Source organism: Streptopelia decaocto (genome assembly GCF_964273445.1).
Source record: "Streptopelia decaocto genome assembly, chromosome: 1".
Taxonomy (NCBI): domain Eukaryota; kingdom Metazoa; phylum Chordata; class Aves; order Columbiformes; family Columbidae; genus Streptopelia; species Streptopelia decaocto.
Window position 1 is genome coordinate 207,215,935 of NC_138663.1, and position 23,259 is coordinate 207,239,193.

A 23,259-nucleotide genomic window follows, 5' to 3' on the forward strand; every position below is an offset into this window, starting at 1 on the left:
ACCCTTTGTAAATGAGACCAGAATCTAGCTCTCTGAACTGCATGGGTATTAGAAGACCAATCTCCAAAATCCTCTTTGGGAACCAGTCTTTGCTAATCACTTCCAATAGATATTGCTATTTTGTATTCAGGAGATTAAAATCACCTCATTTATGAGGCTGCATAAATAGAGTATCAAACCTTCCACCTCCTTCAGCTACTGTGCTGCTTCCCTAATTCCAACTGAAATTTTTGCACTCCTTTTCTCTCTCCGTGCCATAATCACCTCTTTGTCTAAACATGCTTCATTTTGGAATTCCTCTTGCTTGCATTCCTAATATGTGCGGTTCAAGGTACTTGCTGACTGATTTATGCTGGGCTTGTGTGGCTTCCTTGGAAATGGAGCAGAGCACATTCCATCCACCTGTGTAATAAAACCAGCTGGTGCAGGGTGGGATCACTCAAACCGCAGCAGAAATAATCTTCAGTGAAGTTTTTACTCAGTTATCTGTCTCTTCATCTACTCTTCTGATTGTCTGTGGTATTAAACTCATGCCTAGGGAGCAAACCGTTGAGAAGAAAAAGTCGCTAATTACACTGTTTATTCTAGAATTGTGTCACTGCCACCACCAAGAGACTAGGGTGAGGGAAAATGCCTTGTCTGCATTTCCAAGCAAGTATTTTGATATGAGTACAACCCTCTGTTAATTTGGTCTTAACATCCAGAAATGTGTAATATCAATTAAACTCTCTGGGCTCCTTCATCTCCTTCCATCTGTTTCATGAGCAGTGTAACTCTCTTCCCTTTATTACAAGAGGTAACATTTTACACAAGAGTAAATTAGGTCAGTTTGGGGTTAAACCAATCTACAGTCCAAAGCTCAGACTGGTAATTTCATTAATGAGATAATAGCTGGATTCTCCATTGACAACTCTACCAACCCCATGACAGGCAAAGGGGCAGAGAGTTGTTTAGGATAGGAAAGTTGGGAATTAGGCAGTGGTTCAAGGAATAAACCTGACAATCACCCCATCCTCTTTCCCGCTCAGTGTTTTCACTTCACTGCTGGTTCTGGAAAGGTGAAAAAAACAGAGTCAGTTTCAACCCGTCAGAAGGAGGAGGGTGACACTAATTCTTATCTCCCATTATGTACTTAACTGTAGAACCATAGAATAGTAGACTCACATAATAGTTTGGGTTGGAAGGGACACCCTAAGCTCATCCAGTGCCACCCCTGCCATGAGCAGGGACATCTTCACCAGCCCAGGTTGCTCAGAGCCCCGTCCAGCCTGGCCTGGGATGTCTCCAGGGATGGTTCATCCACTACCTCCCTGTTCTCATATATTCTATATATTTGTGTTCATATATTCTAAACGTTAGTTAAGCTTTGAAAGCATAACAGTAATAAGGCAGCTTAAATAGCAAGTTCCCAGCTGTGTTTGGTGCCCACTGTGCCGGGGGAGATTAAAACGAAAATCAGAAAGTGCATGACAGAGATTAAGATGATTCCAAATTGCTGTGTATAAGACTGAGTCCCTTTGTGCCTCTTATCTGCTGTTTGAAGTACTGTTACTTAAGATCAGTGTTGGGGGCGGGGGTGAAGTCTTTTTGAGAGGATGTGAGAAGCCATTTCAAAAGACGACGCCTCTTCAGTAAATAAAACACAAAAGTTTCAGGTCAGCATTGAAATGGTGGATGAGATGGAGCTGCACCCGAAAGAAAGCTTGTTCATCCAGGAGGCTTTCAAATCTTGTTGCTGAGATAAAGAAGATCAAAGTGTTTAAACACGTTGATCCACTACTGAGGGAAATTTAGCGCCGGCAACAGAGAGCAGCTGCAGTATAGCTGGCGTGTCTGAACGCACAGCGGGAGACTAATTGCTCCTATGGATATAGGTTTGCTTTACAAAAACAGGTCTGAAGGAACGTCATTCTCATTGAGAGAATGATGGAGATGTACTGATAAGCGGTAAAATGCCGATCTACAGTATGTGGCATCGTCAGGAGGGACGCAGCATTGGATGGAGCTGCTGGGAGCAGGGCTGCAGCGTGGGCAAGGAGGGCGCGTGAGGATCCTCTGCTTTTATTCAGCTTGTATTGTGCAGAGAAAGATTCCATCAGTTTTCTCAAGATTATAACATTTGCTTCAAGCCCTCCTTGAGATGTATTAAGTAATGAAAGGAGTAGGAGCAGCTCAAAGTCAAACCTTAATGTTATTTGTACAATGTATTGTCCTGGGGTGTAGCCTGAAGAGGGGAGCTATTGCCATCAGAGAATCCCAAATTTTCTACAAAAACTGAAGCGTTATTTTTATACAAACTATTAATTGGGCAGAAGGTGGAGAATAATGAGGTTGGTTGTACTTAAAAAGAAAAAAATCCAGTGAACTATTCCTGGTACAATCACACCTGTAAAGACACTTATGACAAGTCTGGTGGAGAGGCTGTTACAGCATCTCATTAAACAGGTTCCTTCTTGCAGTCCCAGCACTCAACAGAGGGTGTTTTCTTGTTTTATTAAGACACTGAGTAGAAAGAAGGTCTGAAGCAGAAGTTAGCGATGTGGCTTTTCCTATGTTGTTTCTGGCAGAGATAGGAGCTGAATAGGACTTTTGCATTTGGGTGTGAATATTGAGAGGTTTGAGTTCTTCTACATAGCTAATACCTGAATGCTTTTTTTATTATTATTCTAAGGGAAATTAAGAAAAATGCTGCAATTCTGATGCACAGTATCTTCCTCATAAAAATATGGCCCTTATCATCATTGTATGTACTCGGTAAAAAGCAAAGGCAGCTTAGCCACCTTCCAGCTGAGAAGGTGAGACATTTCTAGGAGGAAATTAAATATTCCTGTGCTGAGTCACTACAGTACAGTACAATATGTCAATCTAGCTCCAGCTGTTCAGCCCTCATTTGGTATTTGTAGTTCTTTTGATAACAGTGAGTTTCACTATGTGTGTATATATATGTGTACATATGCATATGTAGATATATTTGTATGTATATGTCCAGACACGTAAGTAAAGAGTATGCTTTGACCTTTTTTAATACCACCTCATTCTTGGGACTTTCTGAAAGTATTTTATTTATTCATCCTGGCCTTCCAGAACAGACAAGGGAGGGAGAGGAGGGCATTTGGAGACCACAGACCTCTCCTGTCACCACAAATCTTTCCACAGCTCTGTCCTTGATCGCTCCTTTGCAGTGGGGACCCTCATTAAAGTTATTCAAATGTGAATATCCCACCTCAATGCAGGACGTAAATTCTTGCATGGTTTCCAGAGAGGGCTTCACAGCATGCCTACATTTGCCTCAGTGTGATGGCCAGCAGGACAGGCTCCAAAGCATGCAGCGGTGGGGTAGACTTAGCATGTGGTAGGTTGCAGAGAAAGAACAGGGTTATGAATTCTCTGATGGGTTAAAGGTTTGATTGAGGGCATGTTATACCATTTGAGGTGTCCTAGGATAACCCACCTGGCCTCTCTTTGCTTGTTTGGGAAGACGCATTTCTTTCTCAAGTACTGTGCAAGACCTGCCAGCCCAGGAGATGCCTCAGGTAGGTGGTGGTGTCTGTCAGGGTCAGAAGCACCTTTGGTTAGCCCCAGGAGAACCACTACCCACTCCTCTTTGGGTCCGTGATGTGTTGGGGTACAATCACATTGAGCTAGAGGAGAAAGGCTGTGGCAGAGGCACAAGGGTACATGAAGAAGTCCCTATGTGGTCCATCTTGAGTGCATCCCTTTCTCAACACCCTCCCCAGTAAGGAGACAACAGTGAGGGGAATATCCTCCCAACCCCTGGACTACTGAAATTCAGGAACAGTGTTGTTGCCCTCTCTTCATGTGGTGCTGGTCTCACTAATACAACAAGTAGTTGATTTAAACCAGTAAATCAATTACAAATAAAGAAATGGATTCAGCAACACATTTTGGGCACAATGTGCTCCCAAGAAGTGCAGAGCTATCTAATGCAGTCTACCTGTTGGTCCACTCCAATAGTTACATCATGTTTTAATTTCTGAGAAAGCAGCTTTTAAAAGTATGTTAAAATACTATTTAATATCCATTTCATGTACCATTAATTTGTTACGATGGTTATTCTGGGAGCTTTTGCTTTGTACACATTGTTAATCACTGGTGTCTGGCATTTTTTATGCTCATTCTACTCCTAAGAAATTTACAAACAGAAATGTTTCAGTGAAGTTTTTGTGCAAAATGTGTTGTTGGTGGCAAGTGGGATAAAAACATTACAATGAAGTTGCAATTTTTCTCAAATCAAGGATTTTCAAGCCAGAGTATGTCAAAGTTCAGATGTACAAATAACCTACAAAATGACCAGATAGCATGTATAGGGTGGTTTGTAGGAGTGCTTATAGTCTATGAGAAACGTGGGTTCCATATGGCTTGGTCCACAATTGCCAGACTTCATTAGGGTCAAGTTTTCCATCCTTGAGCTCAATAGTTGTTCTCCTGTAAACTTCTCAATGTCAGCTTACCTACCGGCCAGCAAAAAAATAGGGGCAGCAATTACCCTTCACTGCAAAGCGTTTGAAGGGTTTGGGATTATAGAAGATCAGCACTGGATAAAGAGTAAGATTGTTGCTTCCATTTAACAGCTTTAACGAAAAGTGTATTGATGGTGAGATTATGTTTTATTGTTGGTCAAGTCTGTGCTGAAAGACCTGAAACTGTTACAGGACAACAATTGAGCAAGAATTATAGAAACATCTGTTGTGAACTGGGAAACATACTGTGATACTTTTTTAGGCGATAGAGGAATTCCTTCTTCTACAAGGACATTTTTAATATGCAGTTCAAATAGGCCAGGAGGAACGTTTTTAGTTATGAAATAAACCCAACAGAAAGAAAATATTTTTTCCACAGAAGAAGGAGTAGCTGAAAAAATGATCCTGAAGCCAAATAATTTTTTTTTTTCACAGTAGTCCAGGAAAATATTTATTTTGGAGATGCCATTGCACAAAAGGCAAATTTTAATGCTTTGAATTTAGCAATAAGGATTATGAGCATTTCAAATCAAATTTTGCGGTAAGCTCTGAAGAAAGGTTTCACATGTGCCAGAAAGCTGGCTTTCTAAACTGCCTCACAAGCCTTGATCAGATGGGTATGTTAATTTTCATTTTAAGCTCTGCAAATACAGGACCGACTTCACTGTGAGAGGGAAGCAGTTGCATTTTGGTACAATTACTTAGCCCACCTGAAATCTAAAATCAATGCATCAAATTCCCACAGCAGAAGCAACACAATTAACTTCACTACACTTCAGACTGATCAGAGTTTGCCTGGCTTGATAAAATAGGTTATTTACTGGGCTTCTTATCATCGACAACTGTAACGTTTTTGAGCAGTGTCATTAGTGAAATGCTGCTTATCGTTTGTCAAGGCAACATGACAATTATTGATTTAAGGTGTATGTCCTCATTCGCAGTAACAAAACAGCTTGGGGTGAGACTCGTTGACTGTTAACTTATGCAATTGAAAACTAAACATCTAAGTGAGTCTAGCTTGATAGCTCTTTAACATCCAATATGTAGATGTCTAAAGTTAACTGAGATAAATCTATAATGACCAATGCATACACAAGCAAATGAAACTTAGATATGGCACGACTCAAAGTAAAGCATGAAAATCAGCTTTTTGCACAAAGCCTATCTGGTGATCTGGCAACAAGTGAGGAAGAAGAGCTTGGTACACAAAGGGCACAGAACAGTAATTCCTTGATGAACATTAAAATGTAATTCTGCCAAAGCTCAACAGGACATATTCCATATCCTTTAATTCTGTCACCATTTCCTAGAAACCATTTTTTTCACATGAAACTGTTGCACACTGAGAAAATTATCTTAATTCTGAGAAGTCTCTACTGTGTAGCATTTTCCAGCCTGTTCTATAATTGTAGTCATCCAACTGCTTAAAATCCAGCCTCAATCTTCTTAAAAACAACAACAACAACAACAAACCAAACCCCAGAACACCAAACCAAACCAAACCAAACAGCAGAGGTAAAATACTGTGAAATGGCCGATGTACACAATTGGAACAGATTGGGATGTGCAAAACACTCAGTCTGCTGGGAGCTGTCCCACCTGATAAGTTTCAAAATTGACTTGATGTGTGGGCTAAAAAGAAGAGGTGCTTTAGGAAAGAGCAGCTCTCCAGGCTTAACTTGTCAGCAGTTCCTCCCCCAGGATGGCTCAGACTGTGCTCTCTGTCCTCCCTTTAATGGTCTTCCCTTGTTTCCTTTTTATTCAAAAGAGGGATGTATAACAAGCCTTAACTCTTTCCCAACCAAACCAGTGTCTGAGGATGATGGTCCCTCTGGACAAATCTTATCACCTTCTATGGTTTGGTTATGAAGCACCTCTTGCTAGATTTCTAAGTGCTGCCTTCCCTATGTGTTTCCTGCAAAGAGCTGGTTGGTTGGATGATCATTGTGATAATTATAATAATTTGTTTTTCTCTGATGACAATCTGTCAGCATATGGCAATGAAACATTAGGCCAAAGCCAATAAATATTTCTACATGGGGTGTCAATTTGGTGTGAAAAGAGAGGGAGTGCAAGTCTGGAGTGTGTTTATAGAGCCATAGAATCATAGAATTGTTTAGGTTGGAAAAGTCCTTTAAGATCATGAAGTCTAACTGTAAACCTAACACTGCCAAGTCCACCACTAAACCATGTCCCTAAGTACCACATATACACATCTTTTAAACCCCTCCAGGGATGGTGACACTGGGCAGCCTGTTCCAATGTCTGACAACCCTTTCCATGAAGAATTTTGTTTTAATATCCAATCTAAATCTTCCCTGGCACAACCTGAGGCCATTTCCTCTCGTCCTGTCGCTTGTTACTTGGGAGAAGAGACTGACTCACCCCTCGCTACAACCTCCTTTCAGGTAGCTGTAGAGAGTGAGGAGGTTATGGTGGTGATTGGGCTTCAATCATTGCAAAGGAATACGCTGCCTTACAGAAAGACATCCTTTGACTGCTGAACCCAAAAGGACTCTCTTCTTCTTTCATTTGCTGCCTTTTGGAACATACCTATGATCTCCAGACACATCTGCCATGCCTTTCCATTCTCCATGGGGGAACAAAATAATGAGAGGTTGTTCTGTGAGCAGGGCTTCATTTGGGAGGATGTTTTTCAGCTCGCTTCTGTACCTGCTGCCTCTGCTTCCAGCCTCACTCCGCTCAGCTGCTGTGTCAGACAGCAAACCCCCAGTCGTCCCTTGCAGCAGAGGGTGAAAATGGAAAAAGAGACAGAGAGAAACGTGCAGCAGGGAGGAAATCAGAAACAGCAGTGACCAGCTGATGTGTGTTTGTATTTATTTCATCCTGGTCATGAGTAGGTGCCTCCAATTCATCACTCTGTCCCCGTTTAGCTACAGCACTCTGAGGGAACACTTGACTTTGGGCACATATCGAAGCTCTGCTGACTCCAGTGAGACTCAAACTTGTATTTAATGGTAAATGCCAGCTAAAAGAATTATTTGGGGATAGAGGGGACTATACAACATGTCTAACTGCTTTGCAGGATCCTCAGATCAGACCCAGTGATGAGGACTAAAGTATTCCTGGCCAGAAATGCATAGTTAGTCTGAACGTCCTCGGTGAGGACATGTCCATGATCCACCTCCTTCCCTCAGCCTCCCAGTGGCAACCAGGACATCTATGGCCATTTCTTGTGCTGTTGAGGATGGCACTAATTACTGCCATCTCGAGGGAGGTGTTTTCTTGCAAAGTGGACACTGTCATTAGGAATTCAATTGGTACCACAGTAATTCTGGGACACCACACCTGCTGTGAGTTAACCAAGGATGGACCCAAGCAGCAGGCTGGCCAGGAAAAGCTCTGCTATTGCCAGAGCTGAACACTGCTTCCACGCCTCCGTTCCATTCTGAATATTTGGAAATAACATATCTGAAAAGCTCCCAAGCAAGCAAACCCCCAAAACAAACCAACCATCAAAAGTCTGAATTAAAGAGCACAGGTGGCAAGAAATTGTCCTCTCCATGTGTGTGGTCCCTGATGCAGATGTCTTGTTTTCACAACACTGATAATGAACGCATTTTTTTTTTTGGATGCTGTTTAGGGTAGAATGTAATACATCAAAATAAATCATTGTGTCACATGCCTGTTATGAATGAAAGCTGGTACACCAAATGTCAAGGTTGCTCACTTTCATGAACCGATGAATATTGCTAATTTTGCTATCAGGGTTGAAGAAAGAAATGGTAGTGAAGGGGGAAATGTTGACTTGATACAAATATATAAATATATAGATAGAGATTTTAGAAGTTTGAATAGATTTAGATATTACGTCATTTCAAGTAAGGTAAAATCTCCCTTGGATCTGTGTTTTAGTAGAGAAACTATATACTATTTTCTTCTTTATTTTCGTGCGTTAAATGAATTCAATAATCATCATATTTGAAAAGGCATTCATTTAAACTGCTGTGGAAAAAACTTCTGATCAAATCAAGAGCATTAGCTTCAAGACCACCCTTCTTCCTATGGGAGAGGAAGTATCTGTGTGATAAATTAACTATGGGTGAATGCTAAGTCTTTAATGAGAAAAAAACATGCTCTGTTGAATCCAGCCTTTCATGTGAAAGCTATTTGGGACCTTACTGAAAAGAATGTGTTAATCAAGAGAAAAGCGTAATTGCTGTCTTGTCAACAGACACAAATGGGAAGGACTGGTGAAAATGAGGTTGAAATTAACTCCAAAAAACACACACACAAAGAGTTTTTCTATAAGATTTTCGGAGAGCTTGCTTTACACTGCACAGTGATTTATGACAATTAGAATCTCACTATTTCTGCAATTAATATTGCTGGATGCTTCCTATTCAGAGGAATGTTAATCATAATAATGCAAATGGAACTATTATTGCAGCTATGCCTCCGAGTTCATATTTCATATTGAGCCAAAGGTTCAATATTCAGCATCCTTCTCAATGGAGCATTCGCATTGTATGGATAGATGAATGTGCACCAAAGGTAAAATAACTGAATTAATATAAACCAGAATAATATGTCTGGCACATAGTTTCCCATTTTCCTGTAAGGTCCTGGCTGTTCAGGCTTTTTAAACCAATAATAAATTATTGCAATGCACCACTAATTACACTTCATTGAAGTTGTGTATGGTATAAATTGCACTGACGATGGACTTAGATTAAATTTCTTATGCTTATTTTTAGCAATTCATTTCCAACTAGGCCGTGTTTAAAAGTTTAGAGTGCAAAAACTGTGCAATTATTTCCTAATATAAGAAGAATATTGGTGGCAAGCATTTTGTCCTACACGTCTTTTTGCACTACATTTATTAATAAGAAAGGTAGAAGCAAAAACACCTATTAATTTTGACATGTGTTTAAAAAATATAATGAGCATTTATGAATTTTTCTCCTGCAAATGTTTTCTAAATTGTTTTCTTCATGTTTTTAGCTCCCTCTGTGATCCCTTAGAACATTTCTTAACTCGTGATTAGTTTATTTGTGACTGCTGATGCTCTTGGAAATGTTTGGTCTTTTTTCTTTTTCCTTCTTTTTCTTTCCTTCCTTTTTTTTTTTTGGTGGGGTTTTTTTTAGGTTTTGTTTGTTTTTCCATGAATTTTGATTGGTGAGGGGACTTGGAGGAAAAGGGAATAATTGTTGGTTTGCTTGTTTGTTTACATCTTGTTGGCTTTTATTAGAAAACACATAAAACTGAAGTTTCTGAAAATATTTCAGAGCTGATTCAGAAACATCAATTAATATTCCAGAAAGTAAATAACCCACATTAAGTAAGTCTCTACTACAAATGTCTTTTTTCTCTGTAGCAGAAAGGTGGTTTTTATTTTCATCCAAAAGCACAGTAACTACTGCATTAAAACTGTTTATCAGGAGGTGACAGTGGAAGAAGTTGTGCATGTGGACAGGGTAACACCGTATATTTTGAGGAACAAGAGAGCGCAATCATAGAGCAGTGACTGGAACTTAAATGTCCATCATATTACATTATTATCCTCTCAATAGAAAAGAAGTCTTGAGGTAGTGAACACATTTTAAACCATGTTCAAGCCCAGTACAGACTTCCTATATAACATCAAAGAAAACGCTTTGGTCCAAGTTTTCAGAAATATCTGAACAGCCAGTTGAGTGAGAAGGAAGCACCCAAATTATTTTCTGAACAACATCCAAGAGATATCACTGTTTGTCTTGTTCTGTATCCTGTGGTCTGGATTAAGCATTTAAATGCTTTGGGTACCTGATGCTCACTTTTTTCTGGCATTGCTTTACACCTCGTTGGGCTCAGTCTTTCAAAATGGCATTCAGGTCATGATATAGAGATGTGCATACTGGCATATAAACGTAGATATTGGTGTTTTTTTTTTTTAAAGAAGAGATGAAATCACTCTGATGGTGCATTTGATCAGCTATCCCAGAGATACACAGGCAGGCATGGCACAGTAATTTACAGAAGAGAGGTGTAAATGCAAAAGCAACGGTAACCTCTCAATTCACAACCATGAGTGCTAAAGGAACAGAGCTGACCCCCCTCTTTATTCTCTCTGTGCTGAAGCTTATTCACAAAAGTGAGAGTAATATCACTCTGCTACCTTGCCAAGTAGTTTAAAAATACATCTATTAATAATTAAGTGAAGTATAGATATTATAGTGGTGGGGGACCACAAGTGTACCAGGGTCCTAAGAGTGGAGAATGAACAATTTATTCTCACCTCCTCCTCATTTCCAGATCTCCCAGAAAAAAATTCTGGTGAGTGATGATCTCTTCTGCCTTTGTTTTCCCTCTCATTCAAGAGAAAACCAGCAAGAAAGGAGACTCACAAAATTAATTCAGATTGGCTTAGATAAGGACCCTGTGATGTTGATTAAAAATCATCCACAGGGCCATTAGCAAAATGAGGTAATAAATGAAAATGCGTTGAATCGTATGAGTTTTCTAGTGGGGGAACATCAGGGAGTAGTCTTGAGTCCAGTCTTCTTTAAACATCTTCATTCATTAGCCAAAAGACAGGAAAAAGTACATGTTAATTAAAACCACAGATGATCCAAATTAGGAGGCACTGCATAAATCAGTGAAGATAGAGAGATTAGAAACCTTAGGCAGGAAATCACAAAATGAGATGCAGCTTCAAAAAACCTGTGTGGGGGAGAAATAATCTGTATGAGGACATAATCAGCAGAAAGGAGGGCTGTTCAAGAAGCAGAATTAATGGGAGGAAGACAAAGGATGTGGACCATGGAATAAAGGGCAATGTAGCAGAGCAGCTACTTAAATGTGACCTTTGTACCTTTCAGTGGACAGCTTGGATTTGAAATTAATTTAGAATTGGCAAAATTAAAAGGTCAGTGTAGTTTTGGACTATATATGCAGAAACAGGTTGTCAAGGAAAGGTGTGGAAGCCCACCTCTATAATAGCCTGCTACCACAACATTCAGACTTCTTAATTTGGTTGGTTTTTTGCTTTTTTTTTTCTTCAAATTCCACAAGACCCAGTGCACTAGAGTGCACATAAAATAGACGCGTATCAAGCAAAATGGGTCACCTGGGAAAGATGCTGGTCCAGTTGCTGCCATTGCTTCTCCACCTCCTCAGTCCCCATGGGACTTTCTCACCCTGAGACAAAGAAAAGAGCTAAGAGAAGGGGCTTGAGGCTAATTAGCTAATGAGAGGTGTAAGAGAAGAGGAGCCCAAGTGCCGTGCTACACTTTCTTTGAACCTCCTGCTCGTGGTGTGACAGGTTTGTCACAGATGCATCATTACTTTTGAATGGGGGCTCTTCGATACCACAAGCAACTTGGATAAGACAAAGTTTTGTGCCATGGGTGGAAGCAACAAGAAGCTTCTGTGTAAGATATTAGCCATTTTGCTTTAGCAAAAGTAAAAGATTTAAGGAAGGAAATATTTCACTTAACTAAAAAAAAAATTATTTCACTTTTTGAGGACAGTAAAATCACAGAGCAGGAAAGGAACAAGTACCAAGTTTCTCAGAAGCTCTTGAAATTAGAACAGAGAAATTGGTAAATTATTCTTTTGGCAAAGGGATGGATATTCGCACAATTAGCCAAAGGCTTGCATTTAATTCTAAATGCTGTACAGAAAGCCTTAGCTTGTGTTTAACAGATACATTTATTTCCATGGTATGAAGAAGGATACATTAATGCAGTGCGGATCTGACATTACCCTAGGAACCACATATGTAAAGATGGCTGTTTTATGTGCCCTATCTGACTGTTAGCTGTTGTTTTTAATTCATTTGGCATAGAAAATATGTTAAAATAACTAAACAAATTTCTGACCTTTTTTGTTCATCTCTGTCCTTTTACAGGTAGACTGAGCATAACAGACATTGAGGTTAAAACTGTATCCTACAAGAACAAGAAGTATTTGATGGATTATTCCTAGTTTTTTCTAAGAAGGTAAATACAAAAAGTGAGTACTCATTCCAGTACCTGGCATGTTTTAATTAAGCTTGGTTGTTTAAAATCAAATTATGATAGTTCTTTCTTGTGCAGATTTCTCTAATTGGAGTTGTGAGGATTTTCTTTAGAACATGTCTATTATTTATCCATGTTTATTTTTATTATCTGATAATGATAATATACATTACAGTCCCAGTCAAGGGCTCATTTATACTGTGCCAGGCAGTCTAGAAACAGACATTCTGTACATGAAATGACTTGCATCTAAGTACAAATCAAGAAGTGACAGACAGCTGGAGACCCACGGAAATAAGAAATAAGAAAGCGCTGGCCAGTGTGAGAGGCAATGCTAACAGCGCATCTGCAACCCAGGCCTTGTCAGTGCTTTCTAGATATTACTGCAGAGAAAGAAAGAGGATAGCAAGGTTATCTTTTAGAAACTTACGGGGAGGAACATGGAAGAAAATAGCATTCATTTGAAAATCTAGCACATGGACTGTGGAAAATGGTTGCGTGGGTTGGCTGGATGCAGACAGCCTAGTTTTGATATAAATGGGGAGGGGAAATCAATACTATATCTGGGCAAATGGCCTTGACATACAGGCAAAATCATCAGGGCAAAATTAAAGAAAGGGATTCTGCAGTAATTAAGAAGGCTGAGAAGATAGATTTACCTGGATGGGCAAATAGTGATGAAAGGTTTTATATTATGTATGTTATACAGAACAGAACTCTAAGACTTCCATGTAACTGGGAAGTGCCATTTGCAAGAGGAGAGTGAGTTGAAGATATCAAGGTTAGGGGCAATGTTGGCAATGTCCGCAGTGATAGAGAAGGAGGTTGCTTGGAGATCATGGCTGGGACCCTCAAATGGGAAGCAAGCAAAGATGAGACTGTTGAGTACACAGAAAGAGAAAAGGAGAGAGTAGAGAAGTAGAGCCATGACTCAGAAAATCACAGAATATTTGAGGCTGGCAGGGACCTCTGGCGATTGCCTAGTCAAACTACCTGCTCAAAGCAGGTTTTCTTAGAGAAGGTTGCTGAGGGTTGTGTCCTGTTGGGTTTTTAATATCTCGAAGAATGAGGACACCACAGCCTCTCAGCAACCTGTTCCAGTGTTTGACCACCCTCACTGCAAATAAGGTTTTACTAAAGTTCAAATGGAATTTCCCATATTTTGGTTTGTGTCCGTTGCCTCTTGTTCTGTCACTGTGCACCACTGAGAAATGTCTGTATCCATCCTCTTTTTCTTTTACACACATTAATAAAACACCCAGCTCTCTCATTCTCTCCTCTTATTAGAGATGCTCCAGTCCTTTAAAATTCATCATAGTCCTTTATGCAGCTTGTTCCCATATGTCCACGTCTCTTGTACTGGGGAGTCTGGAAAGGGACCCGGCACCTGGATGTGTCCCACCAGGGCTGAGTAGAGTGGAAAGATTGCTCCCTCAAACTGCTGTCAATGCTCTGCTTAATGTAGCCCTGGAAAACATTGACCTTCTTTGCCTCAAGAGCATGTTGCTGGCTCATGGTCAACATGGTGTCTACTAGGACTCCTACCAGGTCTTGTTTTGCCAAGCTGCTTTCCAGACAGTTGTCCTAAGACTGTGGTGATGCCTGGGGTTATTCCTTACCAGAGTCAGGATTTGGCATTTTCCTTTGTTGAATTTTGGGAGGCTTCTGTGGGCTCACTTCTTTAGCTTTAGCTTTAGCACTGAATATCAGTGCAATCCTCTAATGTAGCAGCCATTCCTTCCAGTTCTGTATCATCTGAAAACTTGCTGAGGGTGCAGACTGGCTCATCCGGGTCATTAATCACAGGTTTAATAGCATTAGACCCAATATTAACCCTTGGGGTCCATCACCGGTGACTGGCCTCTGTATTTTGTGCTGCTGATACTTTGAGCCTGGCAGTTTTCAGTTCACCTCACTGTCCATTTATCCAAGCCATACTTTATCAGTTTGCAACACGGATGTCATGGGAGACTGTCAATGCATTACTGAAGTCAAGATAAGCAACATTCACTGCTCTCTCCTCGACTACTGAGCCACTCATCTCCCTGCAGACAGTGACCAGGATGGTCAAGTATGATTTCTCCTTCATAAATACATGCTGACCACTCCCAATCAACTTAATGTCCTTCATGTGCTTGGAAAATATTTCCAGCCTTATTTGTTCTATCATCACCAGGGACTGAGGTGAGATTGACCATCCTGTAGTTCCCAGAACCCTCCTTTTTTCACTGCCTGAAGATAGGAGTGACATTTGCATTCTTCCAGTTCTCAGGAACCTTACTCAATTGCCACAATGATTTCAAAGATAACTGACAGTGGCCTCAAAAGGTCATTGGCCATGTCTCTCAACACTCATGAGTGCATCCTATCAGATCCATGGACTCGTGCATATAGTGTGCTTCCTAACCTGATCCTCTTCCATCAAAGATATGTCTTTCTTTCTCCACATTTTCCCACCAGTCTCAGACACCTGGGATTGCAAAGGTCAAGTCTTACCAATAAAGACCAAGGTGAATGAGACATTGAGTATCTTCTCCATGTCCTTTGTCACAAAGTCCCCTGCCCCATTCAGCAGAGGAGCAGCATTTTCCCTAGTATTATCATCTGCCTATTGTTAATATTGAAGTTATGTTTGGGGGTGGGAAGGGAAGGGAAGGGGAGGGAAGGGAAGGGGAGGGAAGGGAAGGGAAGGGAAGGGAAGGGAAGGGAAGGGAAGGGAAGGGAAGGGAAGGGAAGGGAAGGGAAGGGAAGGGAAGGGAAGGGAAGGGAAGGGAAGGGAAGGGAAGGGAAGGGAAGGGAAGGGAAGGGAAGGGAAGGGAAGGGAAGGGAAGGGAAGGGAAGGGAAGGGAAGGGAAGGGAGAGTTGGAAGGAGGAATGAGGCAGATTTATCAAAGAGGAAAAAAAAAGGCAAGATAACCTGAAGAGGAACTGAGATAGCCAAAGGAGGGCAAAACATCAAAAACGAGAGACTGAACAGTTGGCTGTTTTGGGCAGCTCATTAAATAGGGGGGAAATGTATGAAAAGCACATTCTTAAGATCTGGCAAAGGAAACCAATTCTTTAGAGGTGTTGGCAGGTGAGGTGCAAGATATGGAAGGCAAACAGAAAAAGTCTAAAATGGAGCTGGAGGTTGAGGTCTGCTGTGATTGTAAAGAGTGTGCTGACTTTAATTAGACATGAAGGGGAGAGGAGAAAGTGTTTTTGGAATTACTGTCCTTACAAAGTCTGGCGGTTTACTATTTTGAAAGAAATATATAAAGGGTAGAGCCAGGCTCTTCTCGATGACAACCAATGGTAAGACAAGGGGTAATGGCTTCAAACTTGAACACAAGAGGTTCCACTTAAATTTGAGAAGAAACTTCTTCTCAGTAAGGGTATCAGAACATTGGAACAGGCTGCCCAGGAGGGTTGTGGAGTCTCCTTCTCTGGAGACATTGGACTAGATGATCTTTTGAGATCCCTTCAAATCCCTGACATTCTGTGATTCTGTGAACAAGTAGAGAATAAGAAGTTTTGGAGGGGATTGGAGAAAACGGAGCAAATGGGAGGTCTGAGTAAGAAGCAGGTACTGCATCTCAGATAAAAGAGTAAAGATGAGGCAATCAGAGAAAAGGAATGGAAAATGGCACGCAATGGGAGTCTCTTAAATTTTCTCACAAAGGAGACTGGTAAGATCCTGTACACAGAGAGAGGTGGAGACAACAGGAATGAAAAGCCCCAAGGACAGAGTCAAAATGGTACAATGTTTTCAGAAATTTGCATTTAGGCCAGAAAGCTAGGGTGGATTTTAATTGGGTAATAGGCAGAATTAAAGAACAGAATAAATTAGAAGTTGGGAAAGATCATCTGATCAGATTTATCCTCAAGGTGTTTCAACATGTGAGAGAAATAACTGGGTGTGCAGATATTTTTAAAACGGGTACTGAGACCTAAATTAAGAGCTGAGTAATCCAGTCTTCCTGTTCAGGCAGTGGGACAGCGTTGGATCTCTCTAAAATATCTAGTCCGTGCAGCACATGAATTGCTTGCAGACAAGTCTGTCTCTCTTGCTTTCTCTTTGCTTGTAGACTACTGTCCAGGGCGACTAGACACCTGAATTATGCAGGGCCATTGTCCAAAGCTAGATGGGATGACTGCAGGAATTAATGTCCCTAAGCCCTTATTTCTCAGCTGTGATGTGGGGTCAAAGTTCCCCTTTGATATTTGTCTTCTCTATTTAGATTTTTAAGAGCTTTTCACCTGGAAGGTTTGCATACAGCACCTAGTGCTGCAGATGAGGGCTGGGGCACCTACAGGCTTCTGCCACACAAAGAAGTAAGAATCATAAAATCATAGAATGTCCTGAGTTGTGAGGAAATGTTAATCTCAACCCGGAAGGTCTTGACATGAACGATTAATGAAATGCCTGTTAAAGATAAAACTACAAGTATGGTAGGGGGGAGTTCTAAAACTCAGTCTTGAATATTAAGTAATACTTAAATGAAAATGATGTAAAATTATGTTGATTTGCAAGACAGAATGGAAGTTGTTAGTGAACCAGCGCTTTAAGTGCCAGCACTGTACAGATACTGACATAAATAATAGGAGGCAGTTCCCAAAACATGATAGCTCTGCCTGAGGGTTATGTCCAGGAGTTCATTCTTTACTCTTTGGGCAAGAAACATTTGCTGCTGTAAGGAATTAAATAGCTTCTTTCCCTAATAACAATGATGACTATGTATTCAATGGGGACTCAGAACCTGTTTCCTATACACACACATGTATAAAACATATATATATATATACATATATATGCATATCTAGCCTGCCCAAATTAAATATACAGTGTGTTGGGGCTTGGGTTAATTGGGAGTATTAGGGATGGTGTGAACTGAAAGGTTGTGTCTGTAGCCAGGATTCAAAAGAGAGAGACCTCACTGCAAGATAAAGACAATGCAACAAAGGAAAAAAAAAAGAATAAATAATAATTTTAAAAGGGTGAAAAATTGTCAGAAAAATAAGTGTTTTCAAAGTCAAGTTTTCATGCTAAGTGGTAACAGTATAATGAGGTGATAGCCTATGGCAAACTGAGGGGAATGAGGAAAAGGAGAGGACATCTCTAAAATAAAACTCCTCAAATTGCTAGGAGTCACTGAACATGACAAGCTCTGTTTACTAGGAGGTAGGTAAGTTCACAGGACATATCTACATGGCTTTTTACTGCAGGTGCATTCTTACTTGTCAACATAATCTGAAGAAGGTTTTGTTTATAATATTTGCCACTCAGTTTTTCTTAACTTTGATGCATCTAATAACCTTTTTGCTGCCAGCTAATCTGATTTGTGACAAAATGTCCGAGGGTCAATAACAGACCTCAAATCAATTATTGTCTGTGGAATCATGGCATTTTTCCCAGTAACATCCAACTGGGCAGTGGAGTCAGCCATGCCAGCTGCATGGCAATCACATCTCCACCTCAAAGGACCAGTCCATAGACACCTCCCAAGTGTGGCTGGCTGGTCCAGCACTGTCTGCTGAACGGAACTGGCAAAACGCAATACACAGAGAAAATGAGTGTGAACAGTACAAATAATAGAGGCTTTTAGTTTACTGTCTTGTTAAAATGAATAAAATACCTTGGGGTAGGTAGAGTACTTCTCGGTGCTTTTCAGCCAACATCTTTGTTTTGGAGCAGCCAACACTGATCTGGAAACAGGCTGATTTTCAGAGTTACTGTCCACTTGCAGCTCTTAATGGAAACTGGTTAATTGCTGATCAGACTATTTTTACTCAGGTGAGAAAAGACAGCATTAGCTGGTGGGCATTAGGTTACCAACTTGAAGACGCTGGCTGTTGTTGGCTTTCATGCCATTCTGCTACATCCTCTTCACTCTTTTCCTATCTATTTTCTTGTTATTACCCCACAAGGAAACTCTTACTCATTTTAGGATGTTTACAAACGCTTTACATGAATCATTTTTTGTAAAAAATCTCATTTGTCAGGATAATGAGAAACTGCTACATAATGTGTACATCTTTTCAAATTTCCTTAAGTCCCCTGTTTTCTTAGCCTTGATCTACCTGTCACAGGATCTATACGACATATCTTCTCGTTTACACTACAAATCCAAGATAAGTGTCTTTACCAACAGTATATTTGTACAGGATCTAACACATTGGGCACTTAAAGCCTCCAGGTGCTACAGCTGTAGAGATGGTATATAATAACAGGGAGCTGCTCATTCTCCCACAAGGCATCTTGTTTCAACCCACAATACAGAGAGACATTATTTTAAAATGTTCTATTTATTCAAAACAATCTGTCATGCAATGTTAATTAAGCATTAATTGATACTTATGTCTCCGAGGCACGGATCATCATTTTTCTTGAATAACCCTTGAAGTCTGGCTGAAGATACTAGAGGAAGGATGAAACAGGCTGGTCTTTGTGACTACTAGTGGCATTATTTATTTATTTATGTATTTATTTGCTTATTTGTTTTTGCTGCCAAGTGCATCAGTCTTTATAATCCTCTACCCACCCTCCCATTATTTGCCAGAGGAGGAATTGGCAAATCAATAGGAAGGATGTAATTAACAACGTGGCTGTGGGGTGCATGGAGTGGTGGGCGTAGAAACCAGTATGAAATCAGAAGTTTAATACAAAACTGTTTGTACGTTGTCAGTCAATCATTTTCTCCCTGTTTAGATTTACGAGTGAGTTGCAGATGCATTTCTTGGACACATCAGATTTTGTTTTTCTGTTGCTTTGCGGCAGAAAGCTATTTTCAGCCTAGGTTTTGTTCCTCCTGTTGTGACATGCAAGAGATGTGATCTCACACCCTCCAAAGAACTCATTCACAACAGCAATGCCATAACAAACATCCCGTCATTACACTGTTTGGGAAAAGAGATAACTTCATACCAGTGGAACCGCCTTTAGCTGCGGATATAGAGTATCTCGGAGAGATATTCCCCTGGGGATACTTATTGCTCATCTCCTTGTAGTTTAAAAATGCACCGGAATATCATAGCATCTTCCTTCTGAAAACCATATGCTGTTTGGGGAGCATTAATGACACAGGCTTAACCCACAGCCTGCACAGTGCAACACCGACTACACATACCACCCACCTCTGCGAACAGACTGACTTGTCCAGACGCTCTAACATAGTTTTTTCTGCTCTCAGGATCTTACTGAGTTGCTTTCAGGGTTCCTTTATGTATCTCTGTGATGTACAATGTACATTATAGGCAGATCTAACAGTGCCATGCATGAGGCCAGCACAGCTGGTACATCAAAAGTGCTCCAGTCACAGGACAGTACAAATGTCTCAGTGGCAGATATTGCATCCTTTGTTCTCTCTAGTTTGTTTTATATCTTTCTTTGCAGCAGGAGGAAAGACTGTGTAGCTCCTATTAGCACTGCAGCATTGTCTCATAGCAAGACTGAATCCCACCTTAATGTGCCTAAAGCTCCGCGACACTCCTCACTTTGCAGCTCTGACTGATCAGCATGGTCCACGGGTCCATGGTGCCGAATGCCACCCTTGGAGACTGTGCAAGTGCTGGTTTGTCACCTACAGCCATGGTACAGACAGTGGAATTCACTGTGGGCTCCAGTTGGAAATATGTATCCAGAGATTTTCATCCCAGTTTGCCCCTGTGGGCTCCAGTGGGAACTGTGTGCCCAACGATCTTTACCCCAGTCTTTTTGCTCGTCCATGTTGGCCAAGGTAAACTGACTCTGTTCATGGTAGCGCTCTGGCTGTCCCAGGATAAACCTATTTTAATTTACAGATTCTAATTAGATGTTGCCTGATAGGGTGGGGAGGATGGCGTAAAGACAGAGTAAAATTTGCTTTGGGCCATGTAAGAATTAATTCTCCTGAAGAATTAATTCAGTTCTTCTTAATTCTTCAGAAGAGCACAAAATGTTCCTGTATCAATCACAGAATCATAGAATCATTTTGGTTGGAAGAGACCCTTTAGATCATGGAGTCCAACCATAATCTAAATCTAGCACTGAACCATGTGTCTAAAAGCCTCATCTGTATGTCTTTTAAACCCCTCCAGGGATGGTGACTCCACCACTGTCCTGGGCAGCCTGTTCCGATGCCATGAAGCAATTTTTCCTAATATCCAATCTAAACCTTCCCTGGTGCAACTTGAGGCCATTTCCTCTTGTCCTATCACTTGCTACTTGAAGAGCTTTTCCATCTCATTTTATTCCTATTTTTTCCACTGCGTATGACTCTATACACAGCTCTGCTTCTGGGGAAGTTTTTGGGGGTTTTTTTATGCCTTCTTATTGGGGTTAAGAAGCCACTGTATATGATACAGCAAAACAAACAGGAAGGTGAGAAAGGGGCATTCATCTATCATGCAACAGGATAACCCAAAACACAGAAGTATGGAAAAATAAATGAAAGTGAGTTATAGGATCTGTCTTCACCTGCTATAGGAAAGCACCCTTGAGTACAGCTGCTGCAAAACTTTTCAGCACGTGTTTTGCTCTGGTGAGGAGTCCCATTAAGTCCTAACATGAAGGACAGGCTTAAATAAGGAAGGTAATTTAAAATACACTTCAGCAGGCGAGATCCTTCCCATGACTACATTTTGTAACTACAGCATAGTATTACCAGGGATAATAATGGACAATCATAAATTTGATAAGGTTTGTGTGCCTTTGAAGTGAAGCAGTCACCTTTTTCACTGTATTGCTAAATTAAGGCTAGTTGGATTTTCTGTAATGGATTCCAAGGAGACATGGCTTTTATCTGGTCAAGGCAAAGCAGCAAGTTCTTTATTTTAACACATTTAACCTGTTAGGAGGAATGGACAGTCTGACTCAGCTGAAAGTACTATCCTGAACACTATTAGCAGTATATTAACCTAATGCGGCCTTGTTGGGAAAGATAAGTACATTAGGTTTTAATACAGAGATCAGCACTTCTGAATTACAGTTCAACTCAGAAAATTCAAGTAACAGTACGTGGCAGCCTTCAGAATGATCTTCCAAATCTAGCTGAAAAAAGAAATACAAGTGCCTGTGAGAATGGCAGCCCAGGTACAGAGAATCCAAAGGCTGGATAAATGTTTTTTCTGAGCTAGACATCTGGCTCAAGGAGGTTTGTTCATCCCTGCATGATGGAAACAAATTGTTTTCTCCAAGGATTGCTAAATATAAGGTGCTTGTGGGGAGGAGAAGGGAAATGCATGCCTAAGGCATGTACTCGTTTCTACAGAGCATTCAGTCCTTTCGGGAAAATAAAAATTAGCTTGGCCAGGCTCATGCAGAGTTGCTGCCCTGTTCCAGGAAGGCACACAATCCACCTGCAATCGTTAGTTTTCACCGTATGTGCTGAGGAACTGGCACTTTTAAGTGCAATTAGTAAACGCTAAGGAGTCACTCTTCTGGCAGTCCCATCAAGGCCAGAACAGAAAGAGGTCCCTAAGACACTTCTTCAACAGGCAAATGTGGGATATTCTGCTTATTTTTTACAGAATCTTAATTCACCCATGCTAGACCACGTGTAAAAAAATCTGCAGCTGTGCTGGGCAGTGCTCAGCTGCAGTATTTGCTCCAAGTGGCATTCCCAGTTCGGGTCAGCGACGCTGCAAAGGATGCTGGTGAAATGTCCTTGCTCTCCATAAAATGTGTGATTTGCAGGCATAGGTGGTGGCCTTGATGAGGTTAAATGACTTTTTAACACTTCCCCTACACATGTGTTTACAAAAGGAGGCCATCCATGACCCTGAGAGTCTGAGGACTTAGGTTCAAGCTGTCATCTATCTGTATGGTGTTTCTGAGTTTCTCTTTATTTTCTTAATTTTTTTTTTGGTTTGTTTCATTTTAAAGGTGTGACTTTTACCTGGGAAAACATTTGCAGCCATAAATCTCATCAAATTCTCAACTGATATCTCGTCTATTGCTTGACATTAATGTCAATCCTTTCCACCGAAGCTGTCTCCCCGCAGATTTCATTGTGCTGGGAGACAGGGATTTGCTCATCCCACCCCATTGCTCTCAGAGCAGCCTCTGGGTGTTACATAATGGGAAGGCACACAGGAAATTTCGTATTTTTGTAATTAAATGTAGTGGCATAATTTCCATGTTGTTCCCCCTTTTTTGAACCTCTCTGATCTCTTCAACCAATTCATCACCATTTCTTTGGTGATTTGTTAATGCACTTGCCCCACTATCAGAAGCTCCAAAAGGTCTGAGAATAAAACCATTGGCAGCTGTACAAGTGGGGCTGTTTTTCCTGTTTGCAATTGCCCTGCTTATTTAGAGAATCTGCAGCAGTAACTTCTATTCCAGGTGGCTCTTGGAGAGGGAACATTGTCTTTCTCTCACTACACTGACCAAGTGTGGTAAAAGCAAAAAGCATGTATGTAATGACAAATCAAAAAGCACATATGCAGGGGCATTGTTTTCTGTTTGGGCAGGAGAATTGTGTAGCTGCAGCACTGAGCTCTCCAAGGAAGAAAGTGGGCAGATCTCTGTGGGAGGTCAAAGAGCTGATGGTATCCTGAAAACCACCCTATCGGGCATTATTCTATAAACATTTTTTGGAAATGAACTCAATTAGCAAGCCCATTCAATTAGTATAAAACTGAAAATCTTTAAAATGTTAACATTGAGATTTGCCGACAATACTTTGGGGCAACAAACAGCCATCTCTGGGGCACTTCTGAGAGGAATATTTTGCTTTCCATGTTGGTATGTCATATTCTTCTTCACCAAAATATGTTAGCAGGACCTGTCACATGTTGAAAATGAAGCAGTGGAATGCTGGAGCGAATAAAGGACCCTGCACTCCGATTCAATGTGA

General features: G+C 40.8%; 1 protein-coding gene across 1 annotated transcript in view; it reads left to right on the plus strand.

Moving 5' to 3' along the window:
- Window positions 1–23,259, plus strand: part of TENM4 (teneurin transmembrane protein 4) — a 653,831-nt gene that overhangs the window by 188,829 nt on the left and 441,743 nt on the right. Inside the window, exon 3 of the mRNA XM_082052895.1 lies at window positions 12,334–12,437. The gene's annotated coding sequence lies outside the window, so the exon portion shown is untranslated. The remainder of the gene's footprint in view (window positions 1–12,333; window positions 12,438–23,259) is intronic.